The 24,105-nt window shown below is 29.7% G+C and overlaps 8 non-coding genes across 8 annotated transcripts; all 8 read left to right on the top strand.

Annotated features, from left to right (window-relative positions):
• Positions 1-1,733: 1,733 nt before the first annotated feature.
• Positions 1,734-1,818, top strand: TRNAM-CAU (transfer RNA methionine (anticodon CAU)). Its single transcript is given in 2 exon segments — positions 1,734-1,771; positions 1,783-1,818. It is a non-coding gene; the product is annotated as a tRNA-Met (tRNA).
• Positions 1,819-3,740: 1,922 nt separating this feature from the next.
• TRNAM-CAU (transfer RNA methionine (anticodon CAU)) lies at positions 3,741-3,825 on the top strand. Its single transcript is given in 2 exon segments — positions 3,741-3,778; positions 3,790-3,825. It is a non-coding gene; the product is annotated as a tRNA-Met (tRNA).
• Positions 3,826-5,749: 1,924 nt separating this feature from the next.
• Positions 5,750-5,834, top strand: TRNAM-CAU (transfer RNA methionine (anticodon CAU)). The gene is given in 2 exon segments: positions 5,750-5,787; positions 5,799-5,834. It is a non-coding gene; the product is annotated as a tRNA-Met (tRNA).
• Positions 5,835-7,762: 1,928 nt separating this feature from the next.
• TRNAM-CAU (transfer RNA methionine (anticodon CAU)) lies at positions 7,763-7,847 on the top strand. Its single transcript is given in 2 exon segments — positions 7,763-7,800; positions 7,812-7,847. It is a non-coding gene; the product is annotated as a tRNA-Met (tRNA).
• A 9,222-nt stretch (positions 7,848-17,069) lies between these two features.
• TRNAM-CAU (transfer RNA methionine (anticodon CAU)) lies at positions 17,070-17,154 on the top strand. The gene is given in 2 exon segments: positions 17,070-17,107; positions 17,119-17,154. It is a non-coding gene; the product is annotated as a tRNA-Met (tRNA).
• A 1,929-nt stretch (positions 17,155-19,083) lies between these two features.
• Positions 19,084-19,168, top strand: TRNAM-CAU (transfer RNA methionine (anticodon CAU)). The gene is given in 2 exon segments: positions 19,084-19,121; positions 19,133-19,168. It is a non-coding gene; the product is annotated as a tRNA-Met (tRNA).
• Positions 19,169-21,098: 1,930 nt separating this feature from the next.
• On the top strand, positions 21,099-21,183 carry TRNAM-CAU (transfer RNA methionine (anticodon CAU)). The gene is given in 2 exon segments: positions 21,099-21,136; positions 21,148-21,183. It is a non-coding gene; the product is annotated as a tRNA-Met (tRNA).
• A 1,929-nt stretch (positions 21,184-23,112) lies between these two features.
• Positions 23,113-23,197, top strand: TRNAM-CAU (transfer RNA methionine (anticodon CAU)). The gene is given in 2 exon segments: positions 23,113-23,150; positions 23,162-23,197. It is a non-coding gene; the product is annotated as a tRNA-Met (tRNA).
• Positions 23,198-24,105: the final 908 nt, after the last annotated feature.

Genomic DNA, 24,105 nt, shown 5'->3' with positions numbered 1-24,105 from the left:
AATATTCAGTTGTCGATGTTTATAACAGATTCGTAATAAACCTAAAAATGAATGTTAACAAATTGGCATTCCGAATTGAAGTTGTATGAGAATCTTGTGCATTTCAAACTTATAATATTCAAAGATAAAAGGATCACTTACATGCAATTAACAAGTGATATTTCAATTTAAAATAATGATACACTTAATAAAACACCATTAACGTTGTTTCAAGAAAATACTATGTTGAAGATAAGGTTATACTTGTAACCAGACCCATAAAATGGGACTATCCACCTCTATATTTCCATAAACAATAAAGGAATGTGACAAAATAGGAATTTAAGACCAAAGATTAGAAGATTGAGTCTGCATTAGTAGCCAGTGCATCACGTAGAGTAAAAAAAGTCATAAATATATAAAGCAGAAATGAATAAAATTAATTAACATAAACTCTTATAACTAATGCTATCACAGTTTGGTTCTAACGGTACAATAGAGAATGTAAAAAAAGTATTAAATATACTAAAACACGCTTGAGAAAATACGAACAATCTAGAGCCATATAAATAAAGACGAATCTATAATAAGCTTTATCAATTAGAAAATGACACAATCTACAATAACAAGGACACAATCAAAATCTAGAGGTACTCTAAATGTGAAATATTAAAAAAAATCATTCCATAAGTTTAATCTCTCCCATTAAAATCACAAATTAAAAACCCAAAAATCAAAAGACAGCATTAGAATAAACTGAGAAGGAAAACCGCTAAAGAAAGGACGAGAAAGAGAAAGAAGAACAAAATAGTGATGAAGATGAAATGTTTTGAACTGCATAGCCGATCATTGGAGAATATAAATATTTTAAAGGCACAGGCCACAAAACTACTGTACCAACGAATAACAAGTTTATGTCTCATTGCAAGGATTTGACTTATTTGATGAAAGTGTTTCATTTTCACACTTAAAAAAAGTATTATGTATTTCCTATTTTCCCATTGATTATAACTTATAGTGTTTTCTGCATGCTTTCTATTTTAAAAAGTAAAATAAAATTTTGTAAAGCAATACATCTTTAAGTTCTTTCCATATTTTAGTTTTCAGATACTCCTAATAAGGATTTCATTTGGAAATTACTCTTCAAAATTTCACGATTCATACTTGGTTTTGATTTTTGTATTTCTAAAAGGTAAAAAAAAAAAAAAAAAAAAAATTGTCGACTTGTTCAAACAAACTCATAGAATTCAACATATGAAATTTGAAGCAGAAGTTTCTATTGTCGAGTAGGAATGAATAACCTTAAGATTCAGTTTTAAAATAACATTATAGAATTATGTTAGATGGAATGCATGCAAGAAATCATCCACTGTGAGTTTCCCCCGTATAAATAGTTGCCGATGATTTTGTTTAAGAGACTGCTTAACATTTTAGATATCACATCTCTGATACAATTATATATTATCTGCAAAGGGATGCAAGTCATATTCATTATTTTCTTTCAACTTGATTTTATCTTTACGAATTAGTTTTCTTAATCTTTTTCTCATGTTATTTAAGTTTTCCTTTCCTCATTTTATGTCAATATATTTCATTTGGTGTATTAAATTCTTTTTACTTCTAATCAATTTATATTATTCTTTTAAACTTTCTTACTTTTGTAAGTTAATAACTACTTTCTTAATTTGTTTTGCATTTAATTCAATTTTACATATCAAATTTTCTATAAGTTTAAAATTTAAATTTTTATCAAAGGGGTGGTGGCGCAGTTGGCTAGCGCGTAGGTCTCATAGCTTCTGAGTTATCCTGAGGTCGAGAGTTCGAGCCTCTCTCACCCCAAACATTTTAATTTTTCTGTAAAAATAATAAAGATTTAAAAAATATTAATTCCGTATATTTGCATTTTGTTCGACTTGAAAGTTTCTTTCATAAATGAAATGAGACTTGTATGTATAATTGATTTATCGTTAATTTCCAACATTTATATAGAAGCTTCCCTTTTTAAATTGTCAAGACAATACATGAAATATTCAGTTGTCGATGTTATAACAGATTCGTAATAAACCTAAAAATGAATGTTAACAAATTGGCATTCCGAATTGAAGTTGTATGAGAATCTTGTGCATTTCAAACTTATAATATTCAAAGATAAAAGGATCACTTACATGCAATTAACAAGTGATATTTCAATTTAAAATAATGATACACTTAATAAAACACCATTAACGTTGTTTCAAGAAAATACTATGTTGAAGATAAGGTTATACTTGTAACCAGACCCATAAAAATGGGACTATCCACCTCTATATTTCCATAAACAATAAAGGAATGTGACAAAATAGGAATTTAAGACCAAAGATTAGAAGATTGAGTCTGCATTAGTAGCCAGTGCATCACGTAGAGTAAAAAAAAGTCATAAATATATAAAGCAGAAATGAATAAAATTAATTAACATAAACTCTTATAACTAATGCTATCACAGTTTGGTTCTAACGGTACAATAGAGAATGTAAAAAAAGTATTAAATATACTAAAACACGCTTGAGAAACTACGAACAATCTAGAGCCATATAAATAAAGACGCAAATCTATAATAAGCTTTATCAATTAGAAAATGACACAATCTACAATAACAAGGACACAATCAAAATCTAGGGTTACTCTAATATGTGAAATATTAAAACTCATTCCATTTAAGTTTAATCTCTCCCATTAAAATCACAAATTAAAAACCCAAAAATCAAAAGACAGCATTAGAATAAACTGAGAAGGAAAACTCGCTAAAGAAAGGACGAGAAAGAGAAAGAAGAACAAAATAGTGATGAAGATGAAATGTTTTGAACTGCATAGCCCGATCATTGGAGAATATAAATATTTAAAGGCACAGGCCACAAAACTACTGTACCAACGAATAACAAGTTTATGTCTCATTGCAAGGATTTGACTTATTTGATGAAAGTGTTTTCATTTTCACACTAAAAAAAGTATTATGTATTTCCTATTTTCCCATTGATTATAACTTATAGTGTTTTCTGCATGCTTTCTATTTTAAAAAGTAAAATAAAATTTGTAAAGCAATACATCTTTAAGTTCTTTCCATATTTTAGTTTTCAGATACTCCTAATAAGGATTTCATTTGGAATTACTCTTCAAAATTTCACGATTCATACTTGGTTTTGATTTTTGTATTTCTAAAAGGTAAAAAAAAAAAAAAAAAAAAATTTGTCGACTTGTTCAAACAAACTCATAGAATTCAACATATGAAATTTGAAGCAGAAGTTTCTATTGTCGAGTAGGAATGAATAACCTTAAGATTCAGTTTTAAAATAACATTATAGAATTATGTTAGATGGAATGCATGCAAGAAATCATCCACTGTGAGTTTCCCCCGTATAAATAGTTGCCGATGATTTTGTTTAAGAGACTGCTTAACATTTTAGATATCACATCTCTGATACAATTATATATTATCTGCAAAGGGATGCAAGTCATATTCATTATTTTCTTTCAACTTGATTTTATCTTTACGAATTAGTTTTCTTAATCTTTTTCTCATGTTATTTAAGTTTTCCTTTCCTCATTTTATGTCAATATATTTCATTTGGTGTATTAAATTCTTTTTTACTTCTAATCAATTTATATTATTCTTTTAAACTTTCTTACTTTTGTAAGTTAATAACTACTTTCTTAATTTGTTTTGCATTTAATTCAATTTTACATATCAAATTTTCTATAATTTTAAATTTTAAATTTTTATCAAAGGGGTGGTGGCGCAGTTGGCTAGCGCGTAGGTCTCATAGCTTCTGAGTTATCCTGAGGTCGAGAGTTCGAGCCTCTCTCACCCCAAACATTTTAATTTTTCTGTAAAAATAATAAAGATTTAAAAAATATTAATTCCGTATATTTGCATTTTGTTCGACTTGAAAGTTTCTTTCATAAATGAAATGAGACTTGTATGTATAATTGATTTATCGTTAATTTCCAACATTTATATAGAAGCTTCCCTTTTTAAATTGTCAAGACAATACATGAAATATTCAGTTGTCGATGTTTATAACAGATTCGTAATAAACCTAAAAATGAATGTTAACAAATTGGCATTCCGAATTGAAGTTGTATGAGAATCTTGTGCATTTCAAACTTATAATATTCAAAGATAAAAGGATCACTTACATGCAATTAACAAGTGATATTTCAATTTAAAATAATGATACACTTAATAAACACCATTAACGTTGTTTCAAGAAAATACTATGTTGAAGATAAGGTTATACTTGTAACCAGACCCATAAAAATGGGACTATCCACCTCTATATTTCCATAAACAATAAAGGAATGTGACAAAATAGGAATTTAAGACCAAAGATTAGAAGATTGAGTCTGCATAGTAGCCAGTGCATCACGTAGAGTAAAAAAAAGTCATAAATATATAAAGCAGAAATGAATAAAATTAATTAACATAAACTCTTATAACTAATGCTATCACAGTTTGGTTCTAACGGTACAATAGAGAATGTAAAAAAAGTATTAAATATACTAAAACACGCTTGAGAAACTACGAACAATCTAGAGCCATATAAATAAAGACGCCAATCTATAATAAGCTTTATCAATTAGAAAATGACACAATCTACAATAACAAGGACACAATCAAAATCTAGAGTTACTCTAATATGTGAAATATTAAAAACTCATTCCATTTAAGTTTAATCTCTCCCATTAAAATCACAAATTAAAAACCCAAAAATCAAAAGACAGCATTAGAATAAACTGAGAAGGAAAACTCGCTAAAGAAAGGACGAGAAAGAGAAAGAAGAACAAAATAGTGATGAAGATGAAATGTTTTGAACTGCATAGCCCGATCATTGGAGAATATAAATATTTTAAAGGCACAGGCCACAAAACTACTGTACCAACGAATAACAAGTTTATGTCTCATTGCAAGGATTTGACTTATTTGATGAAAGTGTTTTCATTTTCACACTTAAAAAAAGTATTATGTATTTCCTATTTTCCCATTGATTATAATTATAGTGTTTTCTGCATGCTTTCTATTTTAAAAAGTAAAATAAAATTTTGTAAAGCAATACATCTTTAAGTTCTTTCCATATTTTAGTTTTCAGATACTCCTAATAAGGATTTCATTTGGAAATTACTCTTCAAAATTTCACGATTCATATTGGTTTTGATTTTTGTATTTCTAAAAGGTAAAAAAAAAAAAAGAAAAAAATTGTCGACTTGTTCAAACAAACTCATAGAATTCAACATATGAAATTTGAAGCAGAAGTTTCTATTGTCGAGTAGGAATGAATAACCTTAAGATTCAGTTTTAAAATAACATTATAGAATTATGTTAGATGGAATGCATGCAAGAAATCATCCACTGTGAGTTTCCCCCGTATAAATAGTTGCCGATGATTTTGTTTAAGAGACTGCTTAACATTTTAGATATCACATCTCTGATACAATTATATATTATCTGCAAAGGGATGCAAGTCATATTCATTATTTTCTTTCAACTTGATTTTATCTTTACGAATTAGTTTTCTTAATCTTTTTCTCATGTTATTTAAGTTTTCCTTTCCTCATTTTATGTCAATATATTTCATTTGGTGTATTAAATTCTTTTTTACTTCTAATCAATTTATATTATTCTTTTAAACTTTCTTACTTTTGTAAGTTAATAACTACTTTCTTAATTTGTTTTGCATTTAATTCAATTTTACATATCAAATTTTCTATAATTTTAAAATTTAAATTTTTATCAAAGGGGGTGGTGGCGCAGTTGGCTAGCGCGTAGGTCTCATAGCTTCTGAGTTATCCTGAGGTCGAGAGTTCGAGCCTCTCTCACCCCAAACATTTTAATTTTTCTGTAAAAATAATAAAGGTTTAAAAAATATTAATTCTGTATATTTGCATTTTGTTCGACTTGAAAGTTTCTTTCATAAATGAAATGAGACTTGTATGTATAATTTATTTATCGTTAATTTCCAACATTTATATAGAAGCTTCCCTTTTTAAATTGTCAAGACAATACATGAAATATTCAGTTGTCGATGTTTATAACAGATTCGTAATAAACCTAAAAATGAATGTTAACAAATTGACATTCCGAATTGAAGTTGTATGAGAATCTTGTGCATTTCAAACTTATAATATTCAAAGATAAAAGGATCACTTACATGCAATTAACAAGTGATATTTCAATTTAAAATAATGATACACTTAATAAAACACCATTAACGTTGTTTCAAGAAAATACTATGTTGAAGATAAGGTTATACTTGTAACCAGACCCATAAAAATGGGACTATCCACCTCTATATTTCCATAAACAATAAAGGAATGTGACAAAATAGGAATTTAAGACCAAAGATTAGAAGATTGAGTCTGCATTAGTAGCCAGTGCATCACGTAGAGTAAAAAAAAGTCATAAATATATAAAGCGGAAATGAATAAAATTAATTAACATAAACTCTTATAACTAATGCTATCACAGTTTGGTTCTAACGGTACAATATAGAATGTAAAAAAAAGTATTAAATATACTAAAACACGCTTGAGAAACTACGAACAATCTAGAGCCATATAAATAAAGACGCAAGTCTATAATAAGCTTATCAATTAGAAAATGACACAATCTACAATAACAAGGACACAATCAAAATCTAGGGTTACTCTAATATGTGAAATATTAAAAACTCATTCTATTTAAGTTTAATCTCTCCCATTAAAATCACAAATTAAAAACCCAAAAATCAAAAGACAGCATTAGAATAAACTGAGAAGGAAAACTCGCTAAAGAAAGGACGAGAAAGAGAAAGAAGAACAAAATAGTGATGAAGATGAAATGTTTTGAACTGCATAGCCCGATCATTGGAGAATATAAATATTTTAAAGGCACAGGCCACAAAACTACTGTACCAACGAATAACAAGTTTATGTCTCATTGCAAGGATTTGACTTATTTGATGAAAGTGTTTTCATTTTCACACTAAAAAAGAGTATTATGTATTTCCTATTTCCCCATTGATTATAACTTATAGTGTTTTCTGCATGCTTTCTATTTTAAAAAGTAAAATAAAATTTTGTAAAGCAATACATCTTTAAGTTCTTTCCATATTTTAGTTTTCAGATACTCCTAATAAGGATTTCATTTGGAAATTACTCTTCAAAATTTCACGATTCATACTTGGTTTTGATTTTTGTATTTCTAAAAGGTAAAAAAAAAAGAAAAGAAAAAATTTGTCGACTTGTTCAAACAAACTCATAGAATTCAACATATGAAATTTGAAGCAGAAGTTTCTATTGTCGAGTAGGAATGAATAACCTTAAGATTCAGTTTTAAAATAACATTATAGAATTATGTTAGATGGAATGCATGCAAGAAATCATCCACTGTGAGTTTCCCCCGTATAAATAGTTGCCGATGATTTTGTTTAAGAGACTGCTTAACATTTTAGATATCACATCTCTGATACAATTATATATTATCTGCAAAGGGATGCAACTCATATTCATTATTTTCTTTCAACTTGATTTTATCTTTACGAATTAGTTTTCTTAATCTTTTTCTCATGTTATTTAAGTTTCCTTTCCTCATTTTATGTCAATATATTTCATTTGGTGTATTAAATTCTTTTTTACTTCTAATCAATTTATATTATTCTTTTAAACTTTCTTACTTTTGTAAGTTAATAACTACTTTCTTAATTTGTTTTGCATTTAATTCAATTTTACATATCAAATTTTCTATAATTTTAAAATTTAAATTTTTATCAAAGGGGTGGTGGCGCAGTTGGCTAGCGCGTAGGTCTCATAGCTTCTGACTTATCCTGAGGTCGAGAGTTCGAGCCTCTCTCACCCCAAACATTTTAATTTTTCTGTAAAAATAATAAAGATTTAAAAAATATTAATTCCGTATATTTGCATTTTGTTCGACTTGAAAGTTTCTTTCATAAATGAAATGAGACTTGTATGTATAATTGATTTATCGTTAATTTCCAACATTTATATAGAAACTTCCCTTTTTAAATTGTCAAGACAATACATGAAATATTCAGTTGTCGATGTTTATAACAGATTCGTAATAAACCTAAAAATGAATGTTAACAAATTGGCATTCCGAATTGAAGTTGTATGAGAATCTTGTGCATTTCAAACTTATAATATTCAAAGATAAAAGGATCACTTACATGCAATTAACAAGTGATATTTCAATTTAAAATAATGATACACTTAATAAAACACCATTAACGTTGTTTCAAGAAAATACTATGTTGAAGATAAGGTTATACTTGTAACCAGACCATAAAAATGGGACTATCCACCTCTATATTTCCATAAACAATAAAGGAATGTGACAAAATAGGAATTTAAGACCAAAGATTAGAAGATTGAGTCTGCATTAGTAGCCAGTGCATCACGTAGAGTAAAAAAAGTCATAAATATATAAAGCAGAAATGAATAAATTAATTAACATAAACTCTTATAACTAATGCTATCACAGTTTGGTTCTAACGGTACAATAGAGAATTTAAAAAAAGTATTAAATATACTAAAACACGCTTGAGAAACTACGAACAATCTAGAGCCATATAAATAAAGACGCCAATCTATAATAAGCTTTATCAATTAGAAAATGACACAATCTACAATAACAAAGACACAATCAAAATCTAGGGTTACTCTAATATGTGAAATATTAAAAACTCATTCCATTTAAGTTTAATCTCTCCCATTAAAATCACAAATTAAAAACCCAAAAATCAAAAGACAGCATTAGAATAAACTGAGAAGGAAAACTCGCTAAAGAAAGGACGAGAAAGAGAAAGAAGAACAAAATAGTGATGAAGATGAAATGTTTTGAACTGCATAGCCCGATCATTGGAGAATATAAATATTTTAAAGGCACAAGCCACAAAACTACTGTACCAACGAATAACAAGTTTATGTCTCATTGCAAGGATTTGACTTATTTGATGAAAGTGTTTTCATTTTCACACTAAAAAAGAGTATTATGTATTTCCTATTTCCCCATTGATTATAACTTATAGTGTTTTCTGCATGCTTTCTATTTTAAAAAGTAAAATAAAATTTTGTAAAGCAATACATCTTTAAGTTCTTTCCATATTTTAGTTTTCAGATACTCCTAATAAGGATTTCATTTGGAAATTACTCTTCAAAATTTCACGATTCATACTTGGTTTTGATTTTTGTATTTCTAAAAGGTAAAAAAAAAAGAAAAGAAAAAATTTGTCGACTTGTTCAAACAAACTCATAGAATTCAACATATGAAATTTGAAGCAGAAGTTTCTATTGTCGAGTAGGAATGAATAACCTTAAGATTCAGTTTTAAAATAACAGTTTTAAAATAACATTATAGAATTATGTTAGATGGAATGCATGCAAGAAATCATCCACTGTGAGTTTCCCCCGTATAAATAGTTGTCGATGATTTTGTTTAAGAGACTGCTTAACATTTTAGATATCACATCTCTTATACAATTATATATTATCTGCCAAGGGATGCAACTCATATTCATTATTTTCTTTCAACTTGATTTTATCTTTACGAATTAGTTTTCTTAATCTTTTTCTCATGTTATTTAAGTTTTCCTTTCCTCATTTTATGTCAATATATTTCATTTGGTGTATTAAATTCTTTTTTACTTCTATTTAATTTATATTATTCTTTTAAACTTTCTTACTTTTGTAAGTTAATAACTACTTTCTTAATTTGTTTTGCATTTAATTCAATTTTACATATCAAATTTTCTATAATTTTAAATTTTAAATTTTTATCAAAGGGTGGTCACTACGCCAAATAAGGGAAAAGAGGGCGCTTTTTTTGGCCTATAACAGCGCTTTAAAGCGCCCTCTAATCTGGCGCTGGCATAGGTAAAGACAACGCTTTTTTTCCTGGTGAAAGCGCTGTCTAAAGTGGCTCTTTAAGCCCTTTAAGGGCCACTTTAGAGGGCGCTTTTTAAAGAAAGCGCCCTCTAAAGTGGAAACATTTAAGGGTTTAGAGGGCGCTTTTACTGGAAAGTGCCCTCTAAAGTGGAAACTTTTAAGGGTTTAGAGGGCACTTTTACTGGAAAGCGCCCTCTAAAGTGGAAATTTAAAGGGTTTAGAGGGCGCTTATTTTGGGAAGCGCCCTCTAAAGTGGGTGGTTATTTAATTTTTTTTTTAAAAAGCGCTATATTTATTTATTTATTTTAGACAACCTGTATATTGAAGCAGTACACCCAAAACTGTATAATTTGAAGCCCTTTTTCACACATTGCATTCAACAAGCCTTATATACAACAATCCATACATATACAACAATCCACTGATATATAATCGTTTAACTTCTAAAGATTCTAAATATACAACCAATTCATAACTTAAAAAGAAATAAAACTAAGTAGCAAAAGCATCTCTGAGATGTATGTTTTTTTTGCTAGCAGCAGTCTTCTTAGCAACAACCTCTTTTTGTTCAATATCAATAGCATGAACCTAAAATATCATAAAATTAGTTAGGTGATGTATAAGATCAAGAATTAACATTTTCTATGCATAAATATCATATAATTGTGTTTATACTTTTTTTTTTATGCAACTGACTCGATTTGCTGCGTAATCCCCTTATATTTTTGGTCCCTTATCTTTTGAAGATAGAATTGATATTTGTTTAGATGGACATGTTCCATTGTCGTAGAGGGATACTTTCAAATATCCAGCATCATCATCTACGCGAATGAGGCTTGACGACAATGGAACATCTCCATCTAAACAAATATCAATTGATACTTTCAAGTATCCCTTGCCCCTTGCACGAATGATTGACTTCATAATAGCCATTTTACCTGTAATAAAGAAAACAATTAAAATCATTTGACCTGTACCTTTTTCACTAAGTTCTCTTTCTTTTCTTGGTTGGAATATGTTCTACATGTCTCTTAACAACACGGACGGTTGGATTGATCCAAATACCCTCATTATGATCATTTCTAATATATGAATCATTTGATATAATATTCTCATCTTGATCATTTCTGGTAAACGATTCAATCTCAACATCAATATCACCTTGATCTCCAGTGTTTTCATCAATTACTTTGTTGGAAAAAAGAACTATAGACCATTTCGTACTTTTCGGATCATTGACATAGAACACTTGTCTAGCTTGAGAGGCTAGAATAAAAGACTCATCTTTGTATCCCACCCTATTAAGATCCACTTGCAAAAATCCTGACTTATCCATTCGAATGCCGTTATTATTTTCAACCCACTTGCAACCAAATATAGGAATCTGAAACTTCTCATAATCAAACACCCAAATGCGCTCGATAACACCAAAATACGACAGATTTGCAAATTTGGGGTTTAAGTCCTTCACACTTGATATGTGCATTGCTTCAGCTACCACGGTGACACCACTATTCTGCATAGTACTTTTATCATCTTGTTCTTTGGTATAAAATGTGTATCCATTAATCGCGTATGCGCTATAAGAAAAAACATGGAAACTTGGACCATATGCTAAGCATCTCAACCTTTCTGTTATTGAAGCGGGATCTGAATAATACTTTGAATAAATATGATCCTTAAACCAAGGTATAAAACATCGATTGTGCTCTCGTACTATCCAATTTTCAATTCTATTGGGATTTAAACCTCGGAGAACATCCTTGTGAATTTCAACATACGGCTCAACCTCATTCTCATTGTGCAGAACATACAAATGCACTTGATCCCGTTCGACCCTTGATACTGCCACGATTTTATTTCCAATTAGATTTTTTCCTTCTTTCTTTTCGACAAGCTGAGACTTGGGAGTCCGATTGACTGAACATTAGACAAATATTCAGTACAAAACTCAATCGCTTCTTCAACAATGTATCTTTCAACCATACAACCTTCTGGTCGACTTCGGTTCTTCACGTACCCTTTTAATATTTTCATATAACGTTCAACAGGGTACATCCATCTCATATAAGCTGGTCCACACAATTGTGTCTCTTTCACAAGATGAACAACTAGATGTACCATTATGTCAAAAAATGATGGAGGAAAAAACATTTCAAGCTCACACAAAGTAATAACGATTTCTTTTTGCAACATTGGTAAGATCGCAGGATTGATCACCTTACTGCAAATTGACTTGAAGAAAGAACACAACTTAGTTATAGAGCTTCTTACTTTTTCTGGAAGAATAGAACGTATACCTATTGGGAGAAAATGTTCCATTATAACATGGCAATCATGGGTCTTTAAACTCTTTAACTTGAGGTCTTTCATAGACACAAGTCTTCTAATATCTGAAGAGTACCCTTCTGGAACTTTAACTTCACTTAGAAACTTACACAATGTTTTTTTCTCCTTTCTAGATAGAGTATAAGCAGCAGGCGGTAGATATGTTCGTTTTCCTTTCTTCAAGGGTCCTAATTCAGTTCTTATTCCCATCGCTATCAAGTCCTTTCTTGCCTTAAGGCCATCCTTAGACTTTCCTTGTATATTGAGTAACGTGCCAATAACACTTTCAAATACATTTTTTTCAATATGCATAACATCAAGAAAATGTCTCACATACAAGGACTTCCAATACGGCAATTCAAAAAAAACTGACCTCTTCTTCCACCCACTTTTGACAAGTGTGTGGGCAAAAGGCTTGCCAAACTGAGTATCCAAATCTTTCACCTTTTCAAAAATTTGATCACCCGTCAATATAGGTGGAGCTCTGCCTTGTTCTGTCTCTCCATTGAACGCCTTTCTCCATCCACGGTAGTGATGATTTGAATTTAAGAATCTCCGATGACCGAGAAAGACATTCTTCTGACCAAACTCCAAGCGCTTCCAATCTGTTTTATCTTCACAAATAGGACACACACATTGACCTTTTATGCTATACCCTGATAGATTTCCGTATGCTGGAAAATCATTAATTGTGCCAAACAACATCGCCCTCAAGTTGAAACTTTCTTTCCTATATCCATCATAAACCTCCACACCGGTCTCCCACAAAATCTTTAAATCTTCGATTAAGGGCTTCAAGTACACGTCTATGTCATTCCCTGGTTGTTTAGGTCCAGAAATCAACATAGACAACATCATGTACTTACGCTTCATACATAGCCATGGAGGTAGGTTATAAATCATAATAATCACAGGCCATGTACTGTGTGAGATACTCTGGATACCGTGTGGGTTCATTCCATCAGTAGATAATGCCAAGCGAAGGTTTCTTGATTCTTCTCCAAATTCAGGATAATCATTATCAATTTTCAACCACTGTGGTGAATCTTCCGGATGTCGATACTTTCCATCTATAATTCTTTCATCTGCATGCCAGGTCAAGTGTCTTGAATCGGTTTCACTACGAAACATGCGTCTAAATCTCGGAATAACAGGAAAATACCACAAGACTTTTGCTGGAGACAACTTGTTCTTATATCGCGAGACACCGCATTTAGGACACTCATTTAACGATGCATACTCATTTCGAAACAAAACGCAATCGTTTGGACATGCATGTATCTTATCATAGCTCATGCCAATAGAGCACAACATCTTTTTGGTCTCATATGTTCGATTGGGAAGAACATTATCCTCAGGAAGCATATCTTTCAAAAGGGCTAATAACTCTGTGAAACTTTTATCCGACCATCCATTGCCCGCCTTTAAGTTGTACAACTTTAATACCGCAGACAATCTTGTGAATTTAGTGCAACCATCATACAAAGGTTTCTCTGCATCACTTACCAACCTCTCAAACATTTCGGGACAATCCTTAAGATCTCCTTCAAGTACTTCTGCAATCTCTTCAACTCGATCACAATCGTATGTATCTGCGCCACTATAGTTTGAGGCATAGGTCGTACTATCCCCCGGTTCAACATTCTCGTTACTTTTCTCACCATGCAAATTCCAACATGTATAACTTCGATCAATTCCATGCCTCATTAGATGCGATGTCAACTGAACTGCGTCAACCCGTTTCCCATAACAACAACCCAAGCAAGGACATATCATTCTACTGGGGTCTTCGGCGTGCGCAACGGCAAACTTAACGAATTCTGATACCCCATTCTCGTACTCTCTCGACAATCGATTGGAAGACATCCATGTATTATCCATTACTAATTAGAATAAACAAAAACAATTTCAGAAGAGAAACCAATTTCAGAAGATACTCTGTGCAGGGCATTCATGTCTCCATTTACTCTATTAAATAACATCCATACCTAAACTTCTTAAGTTACTAGCTACGCTATGTACTGGTTGGCTATTAATGAAGAATTCAAACACATTCGGACCTAGGTTTCTAATGATACTGGTGTTGACACAAAATCAGATGTTCATAGGTCGTATAACCCTAACTACTGGGTAATGTAGTCCCATTGCATGCGCTATCATGGTCACTAAAAACCAACCGTCATTTCCTAATAAACCCAAACTATTTAAATGACTATGAATATTGAAACTTTACTGGTCGAAACAAACGTAGCATAGACAACAATAACATAAAACTGAAATGGGGCAAAGCTAAAACAAAGCAATAGTGCAAGTAATAATGTATGCATCGTGTACCTTTGATTGGTAGAAGGAGGAAACGTCGTAGATCTAACAGAGGTGGAAGGAGAATGCCTTAGAACCCTAACGTGAAAAAGAACGAAAATAACAGAGAGTGAAATAACAAAACGCGCAGTATGTTATAATTTTAATGTTTACTAAAGGGGACCTTAGAGGGCGCTTGTGGAAAAAAGCGCCCTCTAAAGGGGGCCTAAGAGGGCGCTTATGGAAGCGCTCTCTAAGGCTTTCCAGAAGCGCTTTATAAGCTGGAAATGCACATGGACATATAACAACGCTTTATTAAAAGCGCCCTCTAAGGGTAACCTTAGAGGGCGCTTTCTAAAAAGCGCCATGTATTGTTGTCCCTCTATCTCCTCCTTATTTTTTCGCTTCACCTTAGAGGGCGCTTTATTACAAAAGCGCCCTCTAAAGTGCGCTGTCTATTGCTCCTTATTTTTTCGCTTCACTTTAGAGAGCGCTTTTGTAATAAAGCGCCCTCTAAGGTGCGCTGTCTATTCCAGTTTTTGGCGTAGTGGGTGGCGCAGTTGGCTAGCGCGTAGGTCTCATAGCTTCTGAGTTATCCTGAGGTCGAGAGTTCGAGCCTCTCTCACCCCAAACATTTTAATTTTTCTGTAAAAATAATAAAGATTTAAAAAATATTAATTCCGTATATTTGCATTTTGTTCGACTTGAAAGTTTCTTTCATAAATGAAATGAGACTTGAATGTATAATTGATTTATCGTTAATTTCCAACATTTATATATAAGCTTCCCTTTTTAAATTGTCAAGACAATACATGAAATATTCAGTTGTCGATGTTTATAACAGATTCGTAATAAACCTAAAAATGAATGTTAACAAATTGGCATTCCGAATTGAAGTTGTATGAGAATCTTGTGCATTTCAAACTTATAATATTCAAAGATAAAAGGATCTCTTACATGCAATTAACAAGTGATATTTCAATTTAAAATAATGATACACTTAATAAAACACCATTAACGTTGTTTCAAGAAAATACTATGTTGAAGATAAGGTTATACTTGTAACCAGACCCATAAAAATGGGACTATCCACCTCTATATTTCCATAAACAATAAAGGAATGTGACAAAATAGGAATTTAAGACCAAAGATTAGAAGATTGAGTCTGCATTAGTAGCCAGTGCATCACGTAGAGTAAAAAAAAGTCATAAATCTATAAAGCAGAAATGAATAAAATTAATTAACATAAACTCTTATAACTAATGCTATCACAGTTTGGTTCTAACGGTACAATAGAGAATGTAAAAAAAGTATTAAATATACTAAAACACGCTTGAGAAACTACGAACAATCTAGAGCCATATAAATAAAGACGCAAATCTATAATAAGCTTTATCAATTAGAAAATAACACAATCTACAATAACAAGGACACAATCAAAATCTAGGGTTACTCTAATATGTGAAATATTAAAACTCATTCTATTTAAGTTTAATCTCTCCCATTAAAATCACAAATTAAAAACCCAAAATCAAAAGACAGCATTAGAATAAACTGAGAAGGAAAACTCGCTAAAGAAAGGACGAGAAAGAGAAAGAAGAACAAAATAGTGATGAAGATGAAATGTTTTGAACTGCATAGCCCGATCATTGGAGAATATAAATATTTTAAAGGCACAGGCCACAAAACTACTGTACCAACGAATAACAAGTTTATGTCTCATTGCAAGGATTTGACTTATTTGATGAAAGTGTTTTCATTTTCACACTAAAAAAAGTATTATGTATTTCCTATTTTCCCATTGATTATAACTTATAGTGTTTTCTGCATGCTTTCTATTTTAAAAAGTAAAATAAAATTTTGTAAAGCAATACATCTTTAAGTTCTTTCATATTTTAGTTTTCAATACTCCTAATAAGGATTTCATTTGGAAATTACTCTTCAAAATTTCACGATTCATACTTGGTTTTGATTTTTGTATTTCTAAAAGGTAAAAAAAAAAAAAAAAAATTTGTCGACTTGTTCAAACAAACTCATAGAATTCAACATATGAAATTTGAAGCAGAAGTTTCTATTGTCGAGTAGGAATGAATAACCTTAAGATTCAGTTTTAAAATAACATTATAGAATTATGTTAGATGGATGCATGCAAGAAATCATCCACTGTGAGTTTCCCCCGTATAAATAGTTGCCGATGATTTTGTTTAAGAGACTGCTTAACATTTTAGATATCACATCTCTGATACAATTATATATTATCTGCAAAGGGATGCAAGTCATATTCATTATTTTCTTTAAACTTGATTTTATCTTTACGAAATAGTTTTCTTAATCTTTTTCTCATGTTATTTAAGTTTTCCTTTCCTCATTTTATGTCAATATATTTCATTTGGTGTATTAAATTCTTTTTTACTTCTAATCAATTTATATTATTCTTTTAAACTTTCTTACTTTTGTAAGTTAATAACTACTTTCTTAATTTGTTTTGCATTTAATTCAATTTTACATATCAAATTTTCTATAATTTTAAATTTTAAATTTTTATCAAAGGGGTGGTGGCGCAGTTGGCTAGCGCGTAGGTCTCATAGCTTCTGAGTTATCCTGAGGTCGAGAGTTCGAGCCTCTCTCACCCCAAACATTTTAATTTTTCTGTAAAAATAATAAAGATTTAAAAAATATTAATTCCGTATATTTGCATTTTGTTCGACTTGAAAGTTTCTTTCATAAATGAAATGAGACTTGTATGTATAATTGATTTATCGTTAATTTCCAACATTTATATAGAAGCTTCCCTTTTTAAATTGTCAAGACAATACATGAAATATTCAGTTGTCGATGTTTATAACAGATTCGTAATAAACCTAAAAATGAATGTTAACAAATTGGCATTCCGAATTGAAGTTGTATGAGAATCTTGTGCATTTCAAACTTATAATATTCAAAGATAAAAGGATCACTTACACGCAATTAACAAGTGATATTTCAATTTAAAATAATGATACACTTAATAAAACACCATTAACGTTGTTTCAAGAAAATACTATGTTGAAGATAAGGTTATACTTGTAACCAGACCCATAAAAATGGGACTATCCACCTCTATATTTCCATAAACAATAAAGGAATGTGACAAAATAGGAATTTAAGACCAAAGATTAGAAGATTGAGTCTGCATTAGTAGCCAGTGCATCACGTAGAGTAAAAAAAAGTCATAAATATATAAAGCAGAAATGAATAAAATTAATTAACATAAACTCTTATAACTAATGCTATCACAGTTTGGTTCTAACGGTACAATAGAGAATGTAAAAAAAGTATTAAATATACTAAAACACGCTTGAGAAACTACGAACAATCTAGAGCCACATAAATAAAGACGCAAATCTATAATAAGCTTTATCAATTAGAAAATGACACAATCTACAATAACAAGGACACAATCAAAATCTAGGGTTACTCTAATATGTGAAATATTAAAAACTCATTCTATTTAAGTTTAATCTCTCCCATTAAAATCACAAATTAAAAACCCAAAAATCAAAAGACAGCATTAGAATAAACTGAGAAGGAAAACTCGCTAAAGAAAGGACGAGAAAGAGAAAGAAGAACAAAATAGTGATGAAGATGAAATGTTTTGAACTGCATAGCCCGATCATTGGAGAATATAAATATTTTAAAGGCACAGGCCACAAAACTACTGTACCAACGAATAACAAGTTTATGTCTCATTGCAAGGATTTGACTTATTTGATGAAAGTGTTTTCATTTTCACACTAAAAAAAAGTATTATGTATTTCCTATTTTCCCATTGATTATAACTTATAGTGTTTTCTGCATGCTTTCTATTTTAAAAAGTAAAATAAAATTTTGTAAAGCAATACATCTTTAAGTTCTTTCCATATTTTAGTTTTCAAATACTCCTAATAAGGATTTCATTTGGAAATTACTCTTCAAAATTTCACGATTCATACTTGGTTTTGATTTTTGTATTTCTAAAAGGTAAAAAAAAAAGAAAAGAAAAAATTTGTCGACTTGTTCAAACAAACTCATAGAATTCAACATATGAAATTTGAAGCAGAAGTTTCTATTGTCGAGTAGGAATGAATAACCTTAAGATTCAGTTTTAAAATAACATTATAGAATTATGTTAGATGGAATGCATGCAAGAAATCATCCACTGTGAGTTTCCCCCGTATAAATAGTTGCCGATGATTTTGTTTAAGAGACTGCTTAACATTTTAGATATCACATCTCTGATACAATTATATATTATCTGCAAAGGGATGCAACTCATATTCATTATTTTCTTTCAACTTGATTTTATCTTTACGAATTAGTTTTCTTAATCTTTTTCTCATGTTATTTAAGTTTTCCTTTCCTCATTTTATGTCAATATATTTCATTTGGTGTATTAAATTCTTTTTTACTTCTAATCAATTTATATTATTCTTTTAAACTTTCTTACTTTTGTAAGTTATTAACTACTTTCTTAATTTGTTTTGCATTTAATTCAATTTTACATATCAAATTTTCTATAATTTTAAATTTTAAATTTTTATCAAAGGGGTGGTGGCGCAGTTGGCTAGCGCGTAGGTCTCATAGCTTCTGAGTTATCCTGAGGTCGAGAGTTCGAGCCTCTCTCACCCCAAACATTTTAATTTTTCTGTAAAAATAATAAAGATTTAAAAAATATTAATTCCGTATATTTGCATTTTGTTCGACTTGAAAGTTTCTTTCATAAATGAAATGAGACTTGTATGTATAATTGATTTATCGTTAATTTCCAACATTTATATAGAAGCTTCCCTTTTTAAATTGTCAAGACAATACATGAAATATTCAGTTGTCGATGTTTATAACAGATTCGTAATAAACCTAAAAATGAATGTTAACAAATTGGCATTCCGAATTGAAGTTGTATGAGAATCTTGTGCATTTCAAACTTATAATATTCAAAGATAAAAGGATCACTTACACGCAATTAACAAGTGATATTTCAATTTAAAATAATGATACACTTAATAAAACACCATTAACGTTGTTTCAAGAAAATACTATGTTGAAGATAAGGTTATACTTGTAACCAGACCCATAAAAATGGGACTATCCACCTCTATATTTCCATAAACAATAAAGGAATGTGACAAAATAGGAATTTAAGACCAAAGATTAGAAGATTGAGTCTGCATTAGTAGCCAGTGCATCACGTAGAGTAAAAAAAAGTCATAAATATATAAAGCAGAAATGAATAAAATTAATTAACATAAACTCTTATAACTAATGCTATCACAGTTTGGTTCTAACGGTACAATAGAGAATGTAAAAAAAGTATTAAATATACTAAAACACGCTTGAGAAACTACGAACAATCTAGAGCCACATAAATAAAGACGCAAATCTATAATAAGCTTTATCAATTAGAAAATGACACAATCTACAATAACAAGGACACAATCAAAATCTAGGGTTACTCTAATATGTGAAATATTAAAAACTCATTCTATTTAAGTTTAATCTCTCCCATTAAAATCACAAATTAAAAACCCAAAAATCAAAAGACAGCATTAGAATAAACTGAGAAGGAAAACTCGCTAAAGAAAGGACGAGAAAGAGAAAGAAGAACAAAATAGTGATGAAGATGAAATGTTTTGAACTGCATAGCCCGATCATTGGAGAATATAAATATTTTAAAGGCACAGGCCACAAAACTACTGTACCAACGAATAACAAGTTTATGTCTCATTGCAAGGATTTGACTTATTTGATGAAAGTGTTTTCATTTTCACACTAAAAAAAAGTATTATGTATTTCCTATTTTCCCATTGATTATAACTTATAGTGTTTTCTGCATGCTTTCTATTTTAAAAAGTAAAATAAAATTTTGTAAAGCAATACATCTTTAAGTTCTTTCCATATTTTAGTTTTCAAATACTCCTAATAAGGATTTCATTTGGAAATTACTCTTCAAAATTTCACGATTCATACTTGGTTTTGATTTTTGTATTTCTAAAAGGTAAAAAAAAAAAAAAAAAAAAAAAATTTGTCGACTTGTTCAAACAAACTCATAGAATTCAACATATGAAATTTGAAGCAGAAGTTTCTATTGTCGAGTAGGAATGAATAACCTTAAGATTCAGTTTTAAAATAACATTATAGAATTATGTTAGATGGAATGCATGCAAGAAATCATCCACTGTGAGTTTCCCCCGTATAAATAGTTGCCGATGATTTTGTTTAAGAGACTGCTTAACATTTTAGATATCACATCTCTGATACAATTATATATTATCTGCAAAGGGATGCAACTCATATTCATTATTTTCTTTCAACTTGATTTTATCTTTACGAATTAGTTTTCTTAATCTTTTTCTCATGTTATTTAAGTTTTCCTTTCCTCATTTTATGTCAATATATTTCATTTGGTGTATTAAATTCTTTTTTACTTCTAATCAATTTATATTATTCTTTTAAACTTTCTTACTTTTGTAAGTTATTAACTACTTTCTTAATTTGTTTTGCATTTAATTCAATTTTACATATCAAATTTTCTAAAATTTTAAATTTAAATTTTTATCAAAGGGGTGGTGGCGCAGTTGGCTAGCGCGTAGGTCTCATAGCTTCTGAGTTATCCTGAGGTCGAGAGTTCGAGCCTCTCTCACCCCAAACATTTTAATTTTTCTGTAAAAATAATAAAGATTTAAAAAATATTAATTCCGTATATTTGCATTTTGTTCGACTTGAAAGTTTCTTTCATAAATGAAATGAGACTTGTATGTATAATTGATTTATCGTTAATTTCCAACATTTATATAGAAGCTTCCCTTTTTAAATTGTCAAGACAATACATGAAATATTCAGTTGTCGATGTTTATAACAGATTCGTAATAAACCTAAAAATGAATGTTAACAAATTGGCATTCCGAATTGAAGTTGTATGAGAATCTTGTGCATTTCAAACTTATAATATTCAAAGATAAAAGGATCACTTACACGCAATTAACAAGTGATATTTCAATTTAAAATAATGATACACTTAATAAAACACCATTAACGTTGTTTCAAGAAAATACTATGTTGAAGATAAGGTTATACTTGTAACCAGACCCATAAAAATGGGACTATCCACCTCTATATTTCCATAAACAATAAAGGAATGTGACAAAATAGGAATTTAAGACCAAAGATTAGAAGATTGAGTCTGCATTAGTAGCCAGTGCATCACGTAGAGTAAAAAAAAGTCATAAATATATAAAGCAGAAATGAATAAAATTAATTAACATAAACTCTTATAACTAATGCTATCACAGTTTGGTTCTAACGGTACAATAGAGAATGTAAAAAAAGTATTAAATATACTAAAACACGCTTGAGAAACTACGAACAATCTAGAGCCATATAAATAAAGACGCAAATCTATAATAAGCTTTATCAATTAGAAAATGACACAATCTACAATAACAAGGACACAATCAAAATCTAGGGTTACTCTAATATGTGAAATATTAAAAACTCATTCTATTTAAGTTTAATCTCTCCCATTAAAATCACAAATTAAAAACCCAAAAATCAAAAGACAGCATTAGAATAAACTGAGAAGGAAAACTCGCTAAAGAAAGGACGAGAAAGAGAAAGAAGAACAAAATAGTGATGAAGATGAAATGTTTTGAACTGCATAGCCCGATCATTGGAGAATATAAATATTTTAAAGGCACAGGCCACAAAACTACTGTACCAACGAATAACAAGTTTATGTCTCATTGCAAGGATTTGACTTATTTGATGAAAGTGTTTTCATTTTCACACTAAAAAAAAGTATTATGTATTTCCTATTTTCCCATTGATTATAACTTATAGTGTTTTCTGCATGCTTTCTATTTTAAAAAGTAAAATAAAATTTTGTAAAGCAATACATCTTTAAGTTCTTTCCATATTTTAGTTTTCAAATACTCCTAATAAGGATTTCATTTGGAAATTACTCTTCAAAATTTCACGATTCATACTTGGTTTTGATTTTTGTATTTCTAAAAGGTAAAAAAAAAAAAAAAAAAAAAATTTGTCGACTTGTTCAAACAAACTCATAGAATTCAACATATGAAATTTGAAGCAGAAGTTTCTATTGTCGAGTAGGAATGAATAACCTTAAGATTCAGTTTTAAAATAACATTATAGAATTATGTTAGATGGAATGCATGCAAGAAATCATCCACTGTGAGTTTCCCCCGTATAAATAGTTGCCGATGATTTTGTTTAAGAGACTGCTTAACATTTTAGATATCACATCTCTGATACAATTATATATTATCTGCAAAGGGATGCAACTCATATTCATTATTTTCTTTCAACTTGATTTTATCTTTACGAATTAGTTTTCTTAATCTTTTTCTCATGTTATTTAAGTTTTCCTTTCCTCATTTTATGTCAATATATTTCATTTGGTGTATTAAATTCTTTTTTACTTCTAATCAATTTATATTATTCTTTTAAACTTTCTTACTTTTGTAAGTTATTAACTACTTTCTTAATTTGTTTTGCATTTAATTCAATTTTACATATCAAATTTTCTATAATTTTAAATTTTAAATTTTTATCAAAGGGGTGGTGGCGCAGTTGGCTAGCGCGTAGGTCTCATAGCTTCTGAGTTATCCTGAGGTCGAGAGTTCGAGCCTCTCTCACCCCAAACATTTTAATTTTTCTGTAAAAATAATAAAGATTTAAAAAATATTAATTCCGTATATTTGCATTTTGTTCGACTTGAAAGTTTCTTTCATAAATGAAATGAGACTTGTATGTATAATTGATTTATCGTTAATTTCCAACATTTATATAGAAGCTTCCCTTTTTAAATTGTCAAGACAATACATGAAATATTCAGTTGTCGATGTTTATAACAGATTCGTAATAAACCTAAAAATGAATGTTAACAAATTGGCATTCCGAATTGAAGTTGTATGAGAATCTTGTGCATTTCAAACTTATAATATTCAAAGATAAAAGGATCACTTACACGCAATTAACAAGTGATATTTCAATTTAAAATAATGATACACTTAATAAAACACCATTAACGTTGTTTCAAGAAAATACTATGTTGAAGATAAGGTTATACTTGTAACCAGACCCATAAAAATGGGACTATCCACCTCTATATTTCCATAAACAATAAAGGAATGTGACAAAATAGGAATTTAAGACCAAAGATTAGAAGATTGAGTCTGCATTAGTAGCCAGTGCATCACGTAGAGTAAAAAAAAGTCATAAATATATAAAGCAGAAATGAATAAAATTAATTAACATAAACTCTTATAACTAATGCTATCACAGTTTGGTTCTAACGGTACAATAGAGAATGTAAAAAAAGTATTAAATATACTAAAACACGCTTGAGAAACTACGAACAATCTAGAGCCACATAAATAAAGACGCAAATCTATAATAAGCTTTATCAATTAGAAAATGACACAATCTACAATAACAAGGACACAATCAAAATCTAGGGTTACTCTAATATGTGAAATATTAAAAACTCATTCTATTTAAGTTTAATCTCTCCCATTAAAATCACAAATTAAAAACCCAAAAATCAAA

The sequence above is a fragment of the Lathyrus oleraceus genome, unplaced genomic scaffold (assembly GCF_024323335.1).
Source record: "Lathyrus oleraceus cultivar Zhongwan6 unplaced genomic scaffold, CAAS_Psat_ZW6_1.0 chrUn0677, whole genome shotgun sequence".
NCBI lineage: Eukaryota > Viridiplantae > Streptophyta > Magnoliopsida > Fabales > Fabaceae > Lathyrus > Lathyrus oleraceus.
The sequence above is the reverse complement of the archived record's forward strand: the minus strand, read 5'-3'. Positions and strand labels throughout refer to the sequence as shown.